This window comes from Artibeus jamaicensis, unplaced genomic scaffold (assembly GCF_021234435.1).
Source record: "Artibeus jamaicensis isolate MK-2021 breed Jamaican fruit bat unplaced genomic scaffold, CSHL_Jam_final contig_519, whole genome shotgun sequence".
NCBI classification, from domain to species: Eukaryota; Metazoa; Chordata; class Mammalia; order Chiroptera; family Phyllostomidae; genus Artibeus; species Artibeus jamaicensis.
In genome coordinates this window covers 8,264,632-8,282,451 of record NW_026521871.1, presented here as the reverse complement: position 1 = coordinate 8,282,451, position 17,820 = coordinate 8,264,632, and the positions used below count along the sequence as shown (strand labels likewise).

The window sequence follows — 17,820 nt, the reverse complement described above, 5'->3', positions numbered from 1 at the left end:
TTTTACATTAACACTTTTATCATGTACAAAGCTATATCAGAAAGCTCAAATGGTAAGTAGACAGTAGAAATCAGTTTACCTTTAAAGTTGATTTCTCAGTTAATCTTTTCCATACAGACTTAAAAATAGTTCTGTTTTGCAGAACTAGGACTTCTTTTTTGTTGGTTTTGTTGTATATTCCCACTGTTTTTTCTTGCCATCATCTACAGTACCTTTTTCTGATTAAGGGTCCTGAGCTTCCCATCAGGGAGCCACTCTACCATTTTTCTAAATCCATGAGGTTCAGGAGAAGGTAAATGCTACATATGGACTTCAGTGTGGGCACATAACCCAATCCTAATGAATCAGTGTATATCATTTACCTAGAATAACTATAAATGCAGGCATATCCCCATGCATGACCCAATCAAACAATGCAACTCAACTCTGGAAGTCATTAGAACTGTTCTGAGAGAGACACTGTCCTAACACCAGGATTGCTGACAGGATAGAATATAAGCTTTGAGTTGTTAGTAAGTAGGCTTATCACTATAAATGAAGAGCTGGCCTTAGATTGGAGCCAACAGAAAAAAAAAAAAAAAGAAATCGAAGAGTAAGACTAAGTTTTAATGACATCATTCAGCTCTGGGTTCACCCAAGCCTGAACTTTTGAGATACATGAGTCAAATAAATTTTCCTTTTGGTTGAACAAGTTTAACCAGATCTGACATTTGCAACTATAGGAGTTCTAACTAGTAGTGATGGTAAATAATCTTGATTCATTAAATTAGCCTTTTACCTTGCCAAGTGTTCATAGGAAGTCTTCCCTGAAGTTTATTTACCAAAAAGCAATATAATAGAACACTGACATAAAGCTTCTAGGTTTTTATATTATAAAATAATTCAGAAATTATTTTATAATAATATAATATAATCATTACCAGCCAGCTAAAGGATATTTACCTCACAAAAATGAAACAATTATCATTGGAAAATAATCTTCAATACAAAACAAAAAATATAGTTAACTCATTTTCCCTTCCTTCAAATATTTACTTAACTAATGAAAGTTACAGTGTTAAATTGTGAGGAATAGCAGACTGAATATGAAATGTTTTCTAGGACCTTACGATTTAGCACAGCAGACAAAACATGAATGCTAATAACAGTTACACACTATTTTCTAAGAAAGGGAATAATAAACATACCTAGGGAAAGTAAGAAAAATTCTTTAATATTATTAGAGCTGTTAAAGTTATTAGAGATCCAACAATTCTTTGGACAAATGGTTGAGGAAATTGTAGCTCAGCCAGCCAGTGACTTCATTCCCATAGCAAGTCAGTGGCAATATCCTGCTGGAAGCCAGAAGTCTTTAGACACAGTCCAACAGTCCAACATTCTTTCTCACTACCCCACCCTACCCCTGTTAGAAGAGCAAAACTCCAAGAAGTTTCTCAAACTATATAATTTTTCTTTCACACAACCTAAAATGCAGAATCTCAGAGATGACACTAAAATAAGCCTGATTCTCTTCTTATCATTTAGAGGCAAAGCAGCAAGGCTCTGCCTCAGTTTGAGAATTTGCCTTCAACTTTTTATCATGGTTTTTCTCTCATTGACTTTTGGTTTTTTATTGGCCTAACATTGGAAGTGCAGCAATCATGCCTGAGTCCTGTATTAAACATGTTTGTTCTCTTCTGAATTCTGGGCAAACTAATGGAGTCTGGTAGCCCAAACTAAACTAGTTAAACTTGATCCAGGAAGACTTCCTTGGCTGATTTTCTATCTGGGCAGTGCCTGCCCATACAAAAGACTAATCCACTGCAAATTTTATTGTAAGAGTTTTGTATAACAAAAGTAAAAGAAATATAATAATTCCAAGCTAGGACTGCTGTTTCTAGGCATCTTCTTGTCAAGAAGTTACAGAGAATAATTGTCATTAGAAATTATTGCCATGAGAACACACCAGTATTTGCCAATGATATATCAGACAAGGGTTTCATCTCCAAAATATGTAAAGAAGTCATTTGACTCCATACCAGGAAGATAAACAACCCAATTAAAAAAATGGGCAAATGACCTGAACAGACACTTCTACACGGAGGACATTCAGATGGACCATAGACATATGAAAATATTCCCAACATCACTAGCCATCAGAGAGATGCAAATTAAAATCACAATGAGATATCACCTCATTCCTGTCCAAATGGCTATCATTAACAAATGGCTATCCAAGAGTTAGGTGCTCATCAGTAAATGAATGGATCAAAGAGCTATGGTACATATACACAATGAAATTCTATGCAGCAGAAAGAAAGAAGGAGCTTCTACCCTTTGCAACAGCATGGATGGAACTGGAAAGCATTATGCTGAGTGAAATAAGCCAGGTTTTGAAAGACAAATACCATATGATCTCACCTTTAACAGGAAGCTAAACAACAAAACAAACAAACAAGCAAAATATAACCAAAGACACTGAAATAGAGAACAGACTGACAGTGTCCAGAAGGGAGAGGGGAGGGAATTTCAGGGGGACAGGGGGAAGGATTTACAGGAACTAGAATAAAGGACACATGGACAACAACTAAGGGGAATGGAAATGGGAGGGAGGTGGGGAGCAGCACTAAGGAGGTGGGCTGGGATGGGAGTAAAAGACAGAAAACTGTACTTGAACAACAGTTAAATAAAAAACAAATGGTTATAATTAGTAAATCAACAAACAGCAAGTGCTAGTGAGGATGTGGAGAAAAAGGGAACCCTAGTGCACTGTTGGTGGGAATGTGCACTGGTGCAGCCACTGTGGACAACGTTTTTTGAGATTTCCTAAAAAAAAATTAAAATGGAACTGTTTTTGGCCCAGTGATTCCACTGCTGGGAATATACCCGAAGAATCCTGAAACACCAATTCAAAATAACCTATGCATCCCTATGTTCATAGCAGCACTATTTACAATAGCCAAGTGCTGGAAACAGCATAAGTGCACAACAATAGATGAGTGGATCGAAAAACTGTGGTACATTTACACAATGGAATTCAATGTAGCAGAAAGAAAGAAGGAATTCCTACCTTTTGCAACAGCATGGGTAGAACTGGAGAACAATATGCTAAGTGAAATAAGCCAGTTAGTAAAAGACAAATACCATATGATCTCACTTATAAGAGGAATTTAATGAACAAAATAAGCTGATGAGCAAAACAGGACCAGAGACATGGAAACATGGAACAGACTGACAGTAGCCAGAGGGGAGGGAGGAAGGAGATAATGGTGGAAATAAAGGGAAGGGGCTAGTTAAAGAAAATATATAAATAGCCCATGGACATGGACAATGGTGTGGAGATTGACTGTGGAAGTAGGGGGCAGGCTGGGTAGAGGAGAGCAAAGGGGGGAAAATTGGGACAACTACAATAGAGTAGAAATAAAAGAATAAGTGATTGCCATGAAATATGTGTGTGTATGTGTGTGTGTGTATATATTTATATATAAGATTTACAAGGTAATTTTGCATACAGCAGAAGGCCTTAACATGAGAAAATGTCAATATGTTCTGGAACTGCACTGCCCAGTATGTTAGTCATTTAACACATGTGGCTATGAAAATTAAAATGAAAATGAAAAATTCTTTTCCTCAGTTGCACTAGTCATATTTTAGGCACTTAATAGTTGCATATGGTTGGTGTACACCAACAGACAACTGGACAATGCAGAAAGACATTTCCATTATCATAGAAAGTTCTTTGGGCCATGATATTTCAGAAAGTTAGAGGACCAGTATGACTGGAAGGTGATGCTGAGGAGAGTGGCAAGAGGTGAGTTTGGGGGAGGAAAGAGTTGTCAACATCATGAAAGGACTTTCTCTTTTTTCTCTCTCCTTATCTCTCTATGACATTCATGCTCCATTTTATTCATAAAGTCTTCCCTGACTGGCCCTGCCCTGACTGTACTTTTTAGTCCCTCTCAGCCAGAACACTTAGTTTATTTATATTAGATTCCACGTGTAAATAAAATTATATGGTATTTGTCTTTCTCTGACTGGCTTATTTCACTTAGCACAATACTTTCAAAGTCTATGCATGCTGTTACAAAAGGTAAGATTTACTTTTAAAGGCTGAGTAGTATTCCATTGTGTAAATTTACCACAGCTTTTTTAATCCACTCATCTACTGATGGATACTGGGGCTGTTTCCAAATCTTGGCTATTGTAAATAATGCTGCAAAGAATATAGGGGTACATACCATATGATTTCACTTATATGTGGAATCTAATGAACAAAATAAACAAATTATTAACATACTCATAGATTTATAAAACAGACTGACAGCTGTCAGAGGGAAGGGGCTTGGGGATCTGTGTGAAAAAGGTGAAGGGATTAAGCAAAAAAAAAAAAAACCCTCATAGACACAGACAGCAGTGTGGTGATTACCAAGGGAAAGGGGGGTGGGGAAAGAAGAAGTGGGTAAAGGGGGGATAAGTGATGATGGAAGGAGACTTGACTTTGGGTGGTGAACACACAATGCAATATATGGATTATGTATTGTAGAACTGTGCACTTGAAACCTGTATAATTTAGTTAGCCAATGACACCCCAATAAATTCAATAAAAAAATTTTTTAAAGAAAATGGGATGAAAAAAAAACATTTAGAGTCAATACCATATAATTTAGAATTTATGTGTGTGTCAGTTATGGTTCTTTTGGTTATAAGTGACAGAAAACCCAACTCAAGTGAAGTTATTAAACAATAAAAGGAAGGACTTCCTTCCTCTTCAGACAAGATGGCAGCTGGTGTGACTCTTGGCCAGCTGCATCTTTCTCACCAAGATCTCACTTTCTTGGGTGTTACCAAATTGACGCCACTTTCACACAAAGTTATCAGCAGACAAATCACAATAATATAGGTACAATTGGTCATATAGCTCATGGAAAATCCATAGTTGTCAGAGCTGTTTCTGGAGTTCACAGTGTCAGGTTTAAAAATGAACTAGAAAGAAATATTACAATCAAGCTTAGATATGTGAATGCTAAGATAAACTTGATGATCCAAGCTGTCCTCAGCCAGAATGTTACAGATTCTGTGGAAGTAGTACACCTGATGAGTTTCCTATAGACATTCCAGGGACCAAAGGGAACTTCAAATTAGTCAGACATATTTCCTTTGTTGCTTCTTCTGGCTGTGATATTTTGATGGCTACTATGCTGAATGCTGCAGCAGTGATGGATGCAGCTCTTCTGTTGATAGTTTGGTAACGAGCCTTGTCCTCAGCCTCAGACTTCTGAACATCTGGCTACTATAGAAATCATGAAGCTGAAGCATATTTTGATTCTACAAAATAAAATTGATTTGGTGAAAGAAAGCCAGGCTAAAGAACAGTATGAACAGATCCTTGCATTTGTATAATGTACAATGGCAGAAGGTGCTCCTATTATTCCAATTTCTGCTCAGCTGAAATACAATGTTGAAGTTGTCTGTTAATACATACTAAAGAAAATTCCAGTACCCCTAAGAGATTTTACTTCAGAACCCCGACTTACTGTTATTAGGTCCTTTGATGTCAATAAACCTGGCTGTGAAGTTGATGACCTTAAGGGTAGTATAGCTGGTGGCACTATTCTAAAAGGAATGATAAAGGTGGGCCAGGAGATAGAAGTGAGACCTGGTATTGTTTCCAAAGATAGTGAAGGAAAACTCATGTGTAAACCAATTTTTTTCCAAAATTGTATCACTGTTTGCAGAGCATAATGATCTTCAGTATGCTGCTCCAGGAGTTCTTACTGGAGTTGGAATGAAAATCAACCCCACTTTGTGCCGGGCTGACAGAATGGTGGGGCGGGTCCTTGGTTCAGTTAGAGCTTTACCTGAGATCTTCACAGAATTGGAAATCCATTTTCTGCTTAAACAATTTTTAGGAGTGTGCACCAATGGAGACAAAAAGGCAGCAAAAGTGCAAAAGTTGTCTAAGAATGAAGTGCTCATGGTGAACATAGTATCCCTGTTGGCTGGAGGAAGAGTCAGTACAGTCAAGGCCAGTTTGGGCAGAATCGTTCTGACTAACCCTGTGTGCATGGAATTAGAAAAAAATTGCCCTGAGCTGAAGAATTGAGAAGTGCTGGCATTTAACTGGTCAAGGTCAAATAAGAAGAGGAGTGACTATAAAGCCCACAGTAGGTGATGATTGAAGAATTTGGATTAAGTCAGATTTTCTGTTAATGACTTGAGGGTATATTTTCAAAGCAATCCTGGGGATAGATTTCACCTTAGTAGTTGTTGCTCATCTGTTTGATGATGAAAATATAACCTTCAGTAGTGTAGTATGGTCTACAATATATGTAAAAGTTATTGGATATAATCTACCAGAAATTGATCATGCCCAAATCCTGTCTAATTTATATATCAATGCAGGTTTGAAATGAAACTGTTTGCTACAACCAGCTTTTGCTGGAGTACATGTGCCACCAAACATGTTTGGAATAAAAGTTTTCTTCTTGTTTTCATAATTCATCTTTGAGTAGCTTCAGGCTTGATAGTATTGTTACATCAGTAAAAACTCGGAGGTGCAAAATTATGAAGACCAGCTTCCCTTTCCTTCATATTTTATGTTGCTTTATCTTTGTAATTATGAGCAAAAAGAAATTAATAGGTTCAAATAAAATTATTCTTTAGAGCACGAAGAAAACAAACAAAAAAAGGAAGTTTAATGATTAGTGTAACTTATAATTTTAGGGTATATCTTCCTTTTGGGGAGCTGTAGCCAAAGGCTTCAATAATGTCATTAGGATTTGGTTGCTTTTCATTTCTGGGTGCTACCTTTTGCTGAACTGGCTTTGTTCTTGAGCTCTTTCTATGTGATTTCTCCCCACCCCACAGAAAGCTACAACTTCATATCGTCTCAGATTCAAAGCCAATTGAAAAAATAGAATTTCTTCTGGAAAATTTCAAGCAATTCTTTCAATTTACCTTTTGATGTTGAATTGGCCATACTCATTCTTGGACCAACACTGTGGTAAGCAGGATCCTGGATGCTGGCTGGTCAGATCTGGTCACATGCTCCATTCCCCAAACTGGGAGTAGAGCCCTGTCTTAATCAAGTGAACTCAGAATAGAGGAAGGAGATCCTATAGAAAATTGAGATATAATTTATCAGCAGGAGGGACACTGAAAGGCAAAAACAATCTATGACCATCATGACTTACATAACCTTATGAACTGCTTCATAACCTGCAGATATTTCACTTATCTTTAAAATTAATCAAGTTAGAGAGCAGAACAAATAAACAAAATCACAAATGAAAGAGGAGAGATTACAACTGATAACCACAGAAATACAAAGGATTGTAGGAAATTGCTATGAACAACTATATGCTAAGAAATTTGAAAACCTGGGTGAAACGGACACATTTCTAGGAAAATATAATCTTCTAAACTGAATGAAGAAGAGGCAGAAAGCCTGAACAGACCGATAACACTGGTGAAATAAAATAAGGAATCAGAAAACTTCTGCCACACAAAAGCCCTGCACCAGATGGTTTCACAGAATAATTTTAAAAAACATTTCAGGAAGAGCTGACCCCTGTTCTTCACAGACTATTCCAAGAAATCTAAGAAGATGGAAGACTCCCAAACTCTTTTTATAAAACCAGCAACATGCTAATCCCAAAACCAGATAAAGACACAACAAAGAAGGAAAACTATAGGCCAATATCACTGATAAACAAACGCTAAAATCCTCAACAAAATATTGGCAAACTACATCCAGTAATACGTTAAAAAGATTATACACCGTGACCAAGTGGGATTCATCCCAGGGATGCAAGGAGGGTATAATACTTGCAAATCAATAAACATAATACATCACACACACAAAAGGAAAGACCAGAATTACATAATCATATTAATAGATGCAGAAAAAGCATTTGCTAAAGGACAGCACCCATTTATGATAAAAAAAAAAACACTCAGCAAAGTGGGAGTAAAGGAAGCATACCTCAACATAATAAAGGCCATATAGGCGAAACCTACAGCCAACATCATACTCAATGGGCAAAAACTAAAAACTTTCCCACTAAGATCAGGAACAAGATACGGATGTCTGCTTTCACCACTTCTCTTCAACATAATACTGGAAGTCCTAGCCACAGTGATCAGACAAGAAAAAGAAATAGAAGGCATCCAAATTGGAAAGGAAGAAGTAAAACTGTCATTGTTTGCAGATGACATGATAGTGTACATAGAAGACCCTATAGATTCCACTGAAAAACTACTCCACCTAGTAAGTGAATTAGGCAAAACAGTGGGATACAACATCAATATTCAGAAATTGAAGGCATTTTGGTACACCAACAACAAAATATCAGAAACAGAAATCAGGACAAAAAATCCCATTTGATATAGCAACAAGAATAAAGTACCTAGGAATAAACCTAACCAAGGAGGTAAAGGACCTGTACTCAGAAAACTACACAACACTGAAAAAAGAATTTGAGGGAGACACAAACAAATGGAAGCCTATATGGTGTTAATGGATTAGAAGAATTAATGTCATCAAAATGACCATACTACCTAAAGCAATTTTTAGATTCAATGCAATCTCTATTTAATCACCAATGACATATTTCACAGATATCGAACAAACATTTCAAAAATTTATTTGGAACCATAAATGACCCAGAATAGCTGTAGCAATTTTGAGAAAGAAGAACTAAGTAGGAGGGAACACCATACCTGACAACGAACTGTATTACAAGGCCACAGTATTCAAAACAGTTTGGTACTGGCATAAGAACAGACACATAGATTAGTGGAACAGAATAGAGAACCCAGAACTAAACCAAGTTTCTGTGGTCAATTAATATTGGAGAAAGGAGGTAGATGCATAAAATGGAGTAAAAATAGCTTCTTCAACAAATGGTATTGGGAGATCTGGATATCTACATGCAAAAATATGAAATTCGACCACCAACTTATACCATATACAAAAATAAACTCAACATGGATAAAAGACTTAAATACTAGTAATGATAACATAAAAGTCCTAGAAGAAAACATAGGCAGGAAAATATAATATTCCACACATCAGTATCTTCACTGATATGTTCTCTAGAGCAAGGGACATAAAAGAAAGAATAAACAGATGGGATTTCATCAAAATAAAAAGCTTCTGCATGGCTAAAGAAAACATCAGCAAAATGATGGAACCAACTGTATGAGAAACCAACTGTATGAGAACCAACAAAACAAAGGGAACCAACTGTATGAGAAAATATATTTGCCAATGATGCCTCAGAAAAGAGTTTGATCTCCAAAATACATAAAGAACTCACATGACTCTACTCCAGGAAGACAAACAACCCAAATAAAAAATGGACAAAGGACCTGAACAGATACTTCTCCAAGGAGGACATACAGAGGGCCCAGAGACATATGAAAGGATGCTTAGCATCACTAGCCATCAGAGAGATGCAAATCAAAACTACAATTAGATACCACTTCACACCTGTCAGAATGGCCATTATAAACAAATCAACAATCATCAAGTACTGGCAATGTTGTTGAGAAAAGGGAACCCTAGTGCACTATTGATGGGAGTGCAGGCTGGTGCAACCACTGTGGAAAGCAATATGGAATTTCCTCAGAAAACTAAAAATGGAACAGCCTTTTGACCTGGCAATTCCATTGCTGGAATTATACCCTAAGAATCCTGAAACACTAATTCAAAAGAACCTACGCACCCCAGTATTCATAGCAGCACAATTTACAATAGCCAAGTACTGGAAGCAACATAAGTGCCCATCAGAAATGAGTGGATCAAAAAACTGGTATATTTACACAATGGAATACTATGCAGCAGAAATAAATAGGTAAGATCACAAGCCAGGTCCTATCAGCCTGTACCTGAAAAAACCCAGAGAAGTGAAGGAGGTGGAGCTAAATCACGCAGGAGGTCTTTATAATTTAGTCTAAGAATTTTGCCTTTTCTTCTAAGTTAAATAAAAAGTCATGAACCTTTTTGAAAGACTCATGGACTATTGCCTTGAAAATTTATCACAAGGGAACAAGGACAGATTAGGGAGACTTAGTAGGAGGCTGCTGCAAAGATCCAGGTGAGGCATGATGGAGGTTTGGCTCAAGGTAGAAGTAGTGGAGGCAGACAGAAGTCATCAGATTCTGAATCTATTTAGAACATTCAGGAGGTGGAAAATGAGTAGGAGTGAGAGAATGAGAGGAACTAAAGACAACTAAGTTTTTTGGTGAGAGGAACTAAAGACAACTAAGTTTTTTGGTCTCTACAGTTGCCAGGATGGAGTTGCTAATTGCTGCTATCTTATAAAAAAAATTGAGGTTTAAGGAGGTTAAATAATTCCTCCAAAGTCAACTGTCTAGTTGCCTGTTACATGTTTATCTGCAAAGACTGAGTGGTAGTTCCCCCTTTTTCCCATCGCCTCAAAAAATAGCTTTTGCTAATGTAAAGACAGCACTGAGTCTGGAAATGGATTGTGAGATTTTAAGATTTTCATGTGCCTTTCTTTCTTGGAGCATCTAGCAAAGGACAAGACTTAGGTTGGAATGGCTACAGGATGTCTGGGAGATGAGCTAAGTAAGCAATGAGGCCTGGAAACAGTGTAGGAGTCTGGGGCTCCTTTGCTCTGGAGAATGGAGAAGGCTGTATGTGGCCCGACAAAGGATAACCCTAATTTAGCATAACCCCAATTCGGTTTCCCAGGACCAGTCATCTAGAGAGTTTGTGCAGTTCACTGCAATGAAGAAAAAAATACCAGAAATAACTTTTGCTCACTTTGATGAGTGGGGGCTGTGAGCCATGTTTTATTTGAATGAATGAATGAAAGAAATAGGACAGGGTTGTTCACCATGGCATTAGTAATTACAGGAAAACTTTGGAGGGACCTAAATGTTTGACAACATGGGAATGGTTGATTAAATTATGGTATTTATATGCATCTGTTTAGAAAGCTGGAATACATCCATATATATAGATGTGGAAAGGTGTTCGTTCACACATGTTGTGCAATGAAAGGATCAGTTTAAAGAACAGGGTGTAGAGTAGAATTCTGTGTAAGTCACCATTTGTATAGAAATACATACACAAATATATGTATGAAGAGATGGTTGGAAGCAAATTAACACAATGTGAACAATGTGAACAATGCTTATCTGTGACTAGTGAGGTTTATATAATTTAATTTATTATCTGCTTTTCAGGATTAATCAATTTTTAAAAATGATCATGTCTCAATTATGTAATCAGAAAAAATATTTTCTTCTTAGAAAAAACTACTACCTAGAGTTTTATAAAACTGGTTTACCTAAAGCTAAATTTAAAATATTTATTAGACATTTTTCACCTTAGAAAATTTTATTAAGTCTTCATTTTTATCAACTAAATGCTGAAAAAGCTAAATACATTAAGTGGTGTTTATGCTGACCACTAAATACTCTGGTAAAAACACTCAGCTCCATTTACTCATTTTTATCATTCATTGGATTTTCTTGCTAATAAAAATTAAGTGGTCATTTATTAAAACCACAGTCATTTCCACAGATAAAATGACATGAATTCTACTGATATTACTTTTTTTTTCCCCGCAAATTCGAAACATCCAAAGAAAAATGTACTGTTCAATATCTGGGACTTTGTTACATTTATCACAATGATTTTTCTTCCCAGCTTGATTACAAAACAATATGACCTGCAAGTTGCTTTTTTTAAATCATTGAAATATAATGCCATGAACACTGCACTTTGGAATAATATTTCTAAATACATAGTTCTAGATAAGTATATCAGGCAAATCAGGTGAATTTGTTGAGTTCCAAGTGTTGTTGGGTTCTAGACCATACGTAGGTGTTAGAAATGAAAAATCACTGTATTAGTTGAAAAGCAATTTCAAAGAATTATATGACTGTTGAGAAGAAAATCAAGAAGTGCGCCATGCTTATAAAATACTCAGTAAGGAAATCAAGAACTCTGCCACACCTGTTCAATAAAAGAAGAGGTTTTATTTTCTTTTGTTCCAAAAAAGCAGGAAGAGGAAGAAGGGGGTGAGGAGGAAGTAGATCATGAAACTGATACAAATTTACTGGAAATAGGTGAAATAAAGAGAAGCAAAATTTAACTGGAAAGAAAAATTAGAATAATGATAAAGAAATGGAGCATGGGCCATGAGATGTTAGAGGTGATAAAACAAGTTGATTTAAAAAGAAAACATTTTGGGGTGGGTGAATAATTTTTAGACTTTGCCCTATCTTTCAATCTTAGATCTACTTAGTCATCAGGTTCTGCTGATGGTAGAATCCTCAGCAAAACTGGAAGATATTAAAAAATGGTCTTCAAGCTACTTTCACTACCTGTACCTGGTTCTAATTCATTCCTCCAATTCTATTCCAAGTTCTTACTATAGATTTTATTTCTAAATGGTTTTGCTATTAGTGAAAAATAAATCTAAAACTCTAAATTTTATTTAGATTTTATTCCATCTCATGGAATTGTTTACATTTTAATAAGGGATGCTAGCCTGAAAAAGCCTTCAAAACTCAATTGTCATCTTTAGCCTGACCTTGTTCCCTGTTGGGTTTTTTGTCAGACCAGTGTTTCTAGTTGCCCACTGTAAATTTTTACCTGAATGTCCCATAGATCACTCAAATGCACCCCCTCAAAACTTTCTCCTCTTCCTGGATCCCACATCTTTCCTTTCCCTCATTCCTCACATTAAAAAAATTATACCTCCTTCTACACAGCAGGGAGAAAGAGAGAGAGAGAGGGAGAGAAGGAGCTCCTACCCTTTGTGACAGCATGGATGGATCTGGAGAGCATGATGCTAAGTGAAATAAGCCCGGTGGTGAGGGACAAATACCATATGATCTCACCTTTAACTGGAACATAATCAACAAAAGAAAAAAGCAAACAAAATATAACCAGAGACATTGAAATTAAGAACAATCTAACAATAACCAGAGGGAATGGGGGAGGGGACAATGTGGGGAAGGGTTTTCAGGAACTACAGGGGGAGGGTGGAAGCAAGGAGGGGAGGTGGGTTTGGCTGGGGTGGGGGAGAGTGGTGGGGAGAATATGCAGACAACTGTAATTGAACAACTATAGAATAATTTTTTAAAATTATACCTCCTAAAAGCCCTCTGAAACCTTTCCCGCTTCTCTGTTCACTCTGTAAGGACTTAGTTCAGTCACTAATCATTTCTCATCTGGACTTGCAGTAGTTTCAAAATGGACTTTCTCCCTCCAATCCATCTTCCATTTGGCCATTATTCTAAAATATACAATTGATAATGTCAGTTTCCTGTTTAAAATTTCTTCAGTGGCTCCTGACTACCTTTAGGATAAAAAAAAATATGTTCACATGGCATAAAACGTACATTGTGTGCTGGTTTCTGTCTACTCTTTTAATCTCTTTCTATCTCATTCTTTAAACATGCTGCACCTAGTCATGCTGAGCTAATTGCTGTTTTTCAAACAAATCATGCTCTCTTACTTCTGGCTTTATGGTCAAGCTGTTCCTTCAGCCTGAAGTGACATCCCTTTCTCTGTCTACATCTACCTGCATGCTCCTACTCACCTTGAAGACTCAGTTCATGTCTTCTTTTTTCTGAAGACTTTTCAGACCAATTTAAGCAATAGATTCACATAGACATTTATCCTATATGAGCACAGTGTTTTATATACTTATCATTACATAATAAATTATCCTAAAACTTAGTGGCTTTCAACAGTAATAAACATTTATCTCTCATAGTTTCTATGGGTCAGGAATGTGAGAACCATTTGTCTGAGAAGTTCTGGCTAGGAGTTTCTCATGAGGTACAGTTGAATAAGCTGGGGCTGCAGTCATCTGAAGGTTTGAGGAGGGCTGGAAGACCCACTTCCCATGGCTTACTCACAAGGCTGGAAAGTTGGTGCTGGATGTTGCTGGAGTCCTCAGTTCCTCTTCTGTCAGCTTCACAACGGAACTACTTAGAAGTTTCTCTCTCTCTTCCTCTCTCTTTAAAAGCAGTGAAAAAAAAAGAAGTCCTCAGGTGAAGATTGAAAAAAAAAAGACAGGACTTCTGGTCAAGATGAAAGCTTTTATCTTGACATGCATAGACATGCTTTACCTCCTTGCACAACCACAGAAAGAATTACAACTAAATCTCAAAGTAATACCTACAACCACCAAAAAATCAAAATGTATGGAAGTCTGACAACCAAGGATATAAAGAAGCCACATTCATCCAGACAGGTAGAGGGGCAGAGATGGGGAGATGGAATGGAGAGACAAGGAGATGCAGTGTGGTGCTGAGAGGCAATAATGATGGTGGAATGGGCACAGGTGGTCCCACATTCACATGTGGTGGGAAAAAATCAGGAAGGATACCTTGGGATCCAGTAATCCCATCTCCAGGCCAGACCACATAGCCCAGGGTTCCAGCACTAGGAAGATAAATCCCCATAACTTCTGGCTGTAAAAATCAGTGGGTGTTAGCGCAGCAGAAGAAACTGCAGGATTTTCAGGAAACTTTACTTAAAGGGCTCATGTGATCCTAAAATATATGTAAACCCACCCACTCTGGTATTGAACACTATGACAAGAGCTGAAAGAGTGTCAGTTGCATGTGTGGAGAGTAGGTGCAATGACTGGAAATGAAGCAGGTGCCAAGCAAATACTCAGAAGCCAGGCAGTGATTCAGTCCCCTCTCTGAGCCTTCCCTTCACATGGAGACACAAAGCAGCAATGTGATGTGCTGGATCTGGAAGATTACCTAAGCCTCTGCCCCACACAATTTACAAGTGCCTTTACAGGGAGTCAAAGCAGCTTTACCTAATACACAGAAACAAATGCAGGGAGGCTGCCAATGAGGAGACAGAGAAATATGGCCCAAATGAAAGAACAGAACAAAACCCCAGAAAAAGAACTAAATGAAACAGATATTGCCAACCTATCAGATGCAGAGTTCAAAACACTGGTGAACAGGATGCTCAGAGAACTCACTGAGTACAGCAACAACATAAAGGAAGAAATGAAGATTCCACTAAGTGAAATAAAGAAAAATCTTCTGGGAACCAACAGTGAAGGAAAGGAAGTCAGGATTCAAATCAACTATTTGGAACATAAGGAAGAAACAAACATTCAACCAGAACAGAAAGAAGAAACAATAATTTTTTTAAAAGGACAATGTAAGAAGACTCTGAGACATCTCCAAATGTGCCAGCATCCAAATCATAGGAATGCCAGGAGAAGAGGAAGAGCAAGAAACTGAAAACTTATTTGAAAAAGTAATGAAAGAAAACTTCTCTAATTTAGCAAAGGAAATAGACATACAAGTCCAGGAAGCACAGAGAGTCCTAAGCAAGTTGGACCCAAAGAGTATCACATCAAGACACATCATAATTAAAATGCCAAAGATTAAAGATAAAAGAGAGAACTTTAAAAGCAGCAAGAGAAAAGCAGAGAGTTACCTACAAAGGAGGTCCCATAAACCTGTCAGCTGATTTCTCAAAAGAAATTTTGCAGGCAAGAAGGAACTGGCAAAAAGTATTCAAAGTGATGAAAAGCAAGGACCTACAACCTAGAGCACTCTATCCAGCAAAGCTATCATTTAGAATTGAAGGACAGATAAAGTGCTTTTCATGCAAGGTAAAGCTAAAGGAGTTCACCATCACCAAGCCATTATTACATGAAATGTTAAAAGGACTTATTTAAGGAAAAAACGGATCAAAACTATGAACATTAAAAAGGCATCAACAACTGAATCTTAAAAGAAAAAGAAGAACCTAAGCAAACAACTAGAAGAGCAACAGAGTCATAGGTATGGAGATCATTTGGAGGGTTATCAGCTAGGAGGGGGAAGGAGAAGAATGAGGAAAGGTGCAGGGATTAAAAAGTATAATTGGTAGCTACAAAATACCCAGGGAGATGTTAAGAATACTATAGAAAATGGAGAAGCCAAAGAACTTATATGCACAACCCAAGGACATGAACTAAGGGGGTGATTGCTGGAGGGAAGGGGGTACAGAGGGAAAACTTGGAACAACTGTAATAACATAATGAATAAAATACACAAAAACATAGTCTTCATGCGATGACTGACCCCCAAAGCAAGCAATCCAAGAGATCAAAGCAGAAGTTACAAATCTTTTACAACTACTATTGGAAGTCACTTACTGTAATCTCCACCATACTCTTGTTCACATAGACTAGCCATGACTCATTGTGGCAGAAGACTTCATAAGGACATGAATACAAAAAAGCAAGGATCATTGGGAGCCATCTTTGAGACTAACTATGGCATACAGAGTAGCAAAATTGTATCTTATCTCACTAGCTTACTTTTAATGTTGGCGTACGTCTTCACAGCCCATTCCCTAGAAAAAACTATCTCTTCCTCTTCTGTAGTTCTGATGTAGCTCTTGTGCTCTCAGGAACAGTCTCTCCTGTTCTTCTGCTGCTGCAACCTAGCTCTTTCTCAGCCTATTGGATGTAGTTCCATTGGGCACCATTGTCTTACACAAATAATTGTCACCATTGTTTCAACCACTGACTTTGGAAAGTGCTTGATATTACTCCAAGAAAGTGGAACAAGCTCAAGAGCACAACTGAGGTCAGGCTATGATTGTTAACAAGTATTTTTATGAGGCCTGAGAAATATCAGAAAAGAAATCTAATAAAGCAGCTTATACTGTTATTAGCAATAGCTACCCTGAGAGATCCACAATCTAGACTTACCCTTAGAATAGCACAAAAAAACTCTATGACAACCAAATGATGTTCTCTTGTCCTGTATCCTACAAAAGACAAGGTGCAACACCATCTGTCATCAGTGCAATTCATAACGTCTGGGATTTTTCAGTCTTAACACCATAAGGCACACCATGCAATGATGGACCAAGCATTCTCCTTTTCTAGTTAACAGCCTCTCCTCCAGCACTGGCTAAAGAAAATAAGTCTGTGCACTCTCCCAGTATTCCTTCACATCCAGTTCCATGACCCTCACAAAACAACTGATGAAAGGATAGTACTCCCAACTCTGCAAAGATATCCGGTAATGCATAAGCTTAAGACAGTCTAAATCCAGACTCAGGGAAAAACATTTCCATACAGAAATCATATTTAGGGGCAGAAAACTACCAAAAGACATCTTATTAACAGCTTGAAGAATCTACGTTTGCTTTACCTCAACTATTTCAAGCCTTTCCCAAGAACTAGACATGAGTGATTATTTTATACTTACATAGCCCAAGAGACTACTTCAAGGTGTTTCCCAGGACTAAGGAAGAGTTAATACCAAAGGGAAATTGGATCCTTGGCTTTTTAATGGTAGAGTTTCCAGCTGCTTTACTTAAGGCTAAGAAATAAAATCCCAGCTTCAGCCAGACTGTTTGCATCATTTGCTGTAATTATTTCTTGGAAAGCACGTCTCCTCTTCATTAGAGAGTCCTGAGGTCAATCAGTAAAAATAGGAGCTGAACAAGATATTAAAGGAATAAATGGTTCCTAGAAATAGAAGATAATGTCAAGTAGATTGTCATGTGGAAAGAGTGGGCTGCAGTGAAATGACAAGAGATCTTTGGACTCAGGCAAATGCAGGTTCACTATATTGTAGGTGCTTTTCCTGTGGTGAGGTAACTCAGACTTAATTTCTCTGAGCCTTACTTTCTTCACCTATAAAATAATAACAATCTCTACCTAACAGGTTGAGGATTAAATGAGAGAATTTATTATTAAGTTATGGCAGGCAGGTAGGCACGCTATGCTCTAGGTACAGTACTGGATACTGGGAAAAGAGTGCCAAACAGATAAAAATGAATCACTGTTTTCACTAAGTTTCAGTCCAGAG

General features: G+C 37.4%; 1 pseudogene; it reads left to right on the top strand.

The window, feature by feature from the left end:
• The first annotated feature begins 4,741 nt into the window (after positions 1 to 4,741).
• LOC119043345 (eukaryotic translation initiation factor 2 subunit 3-like) lies at positions 4,742 to 6,158 on the top strand (annotated as a pseudogene).
• The last annotated feature ends 11,662 nt before the right edge of the window (positions 6,159 to 17,820 follow it).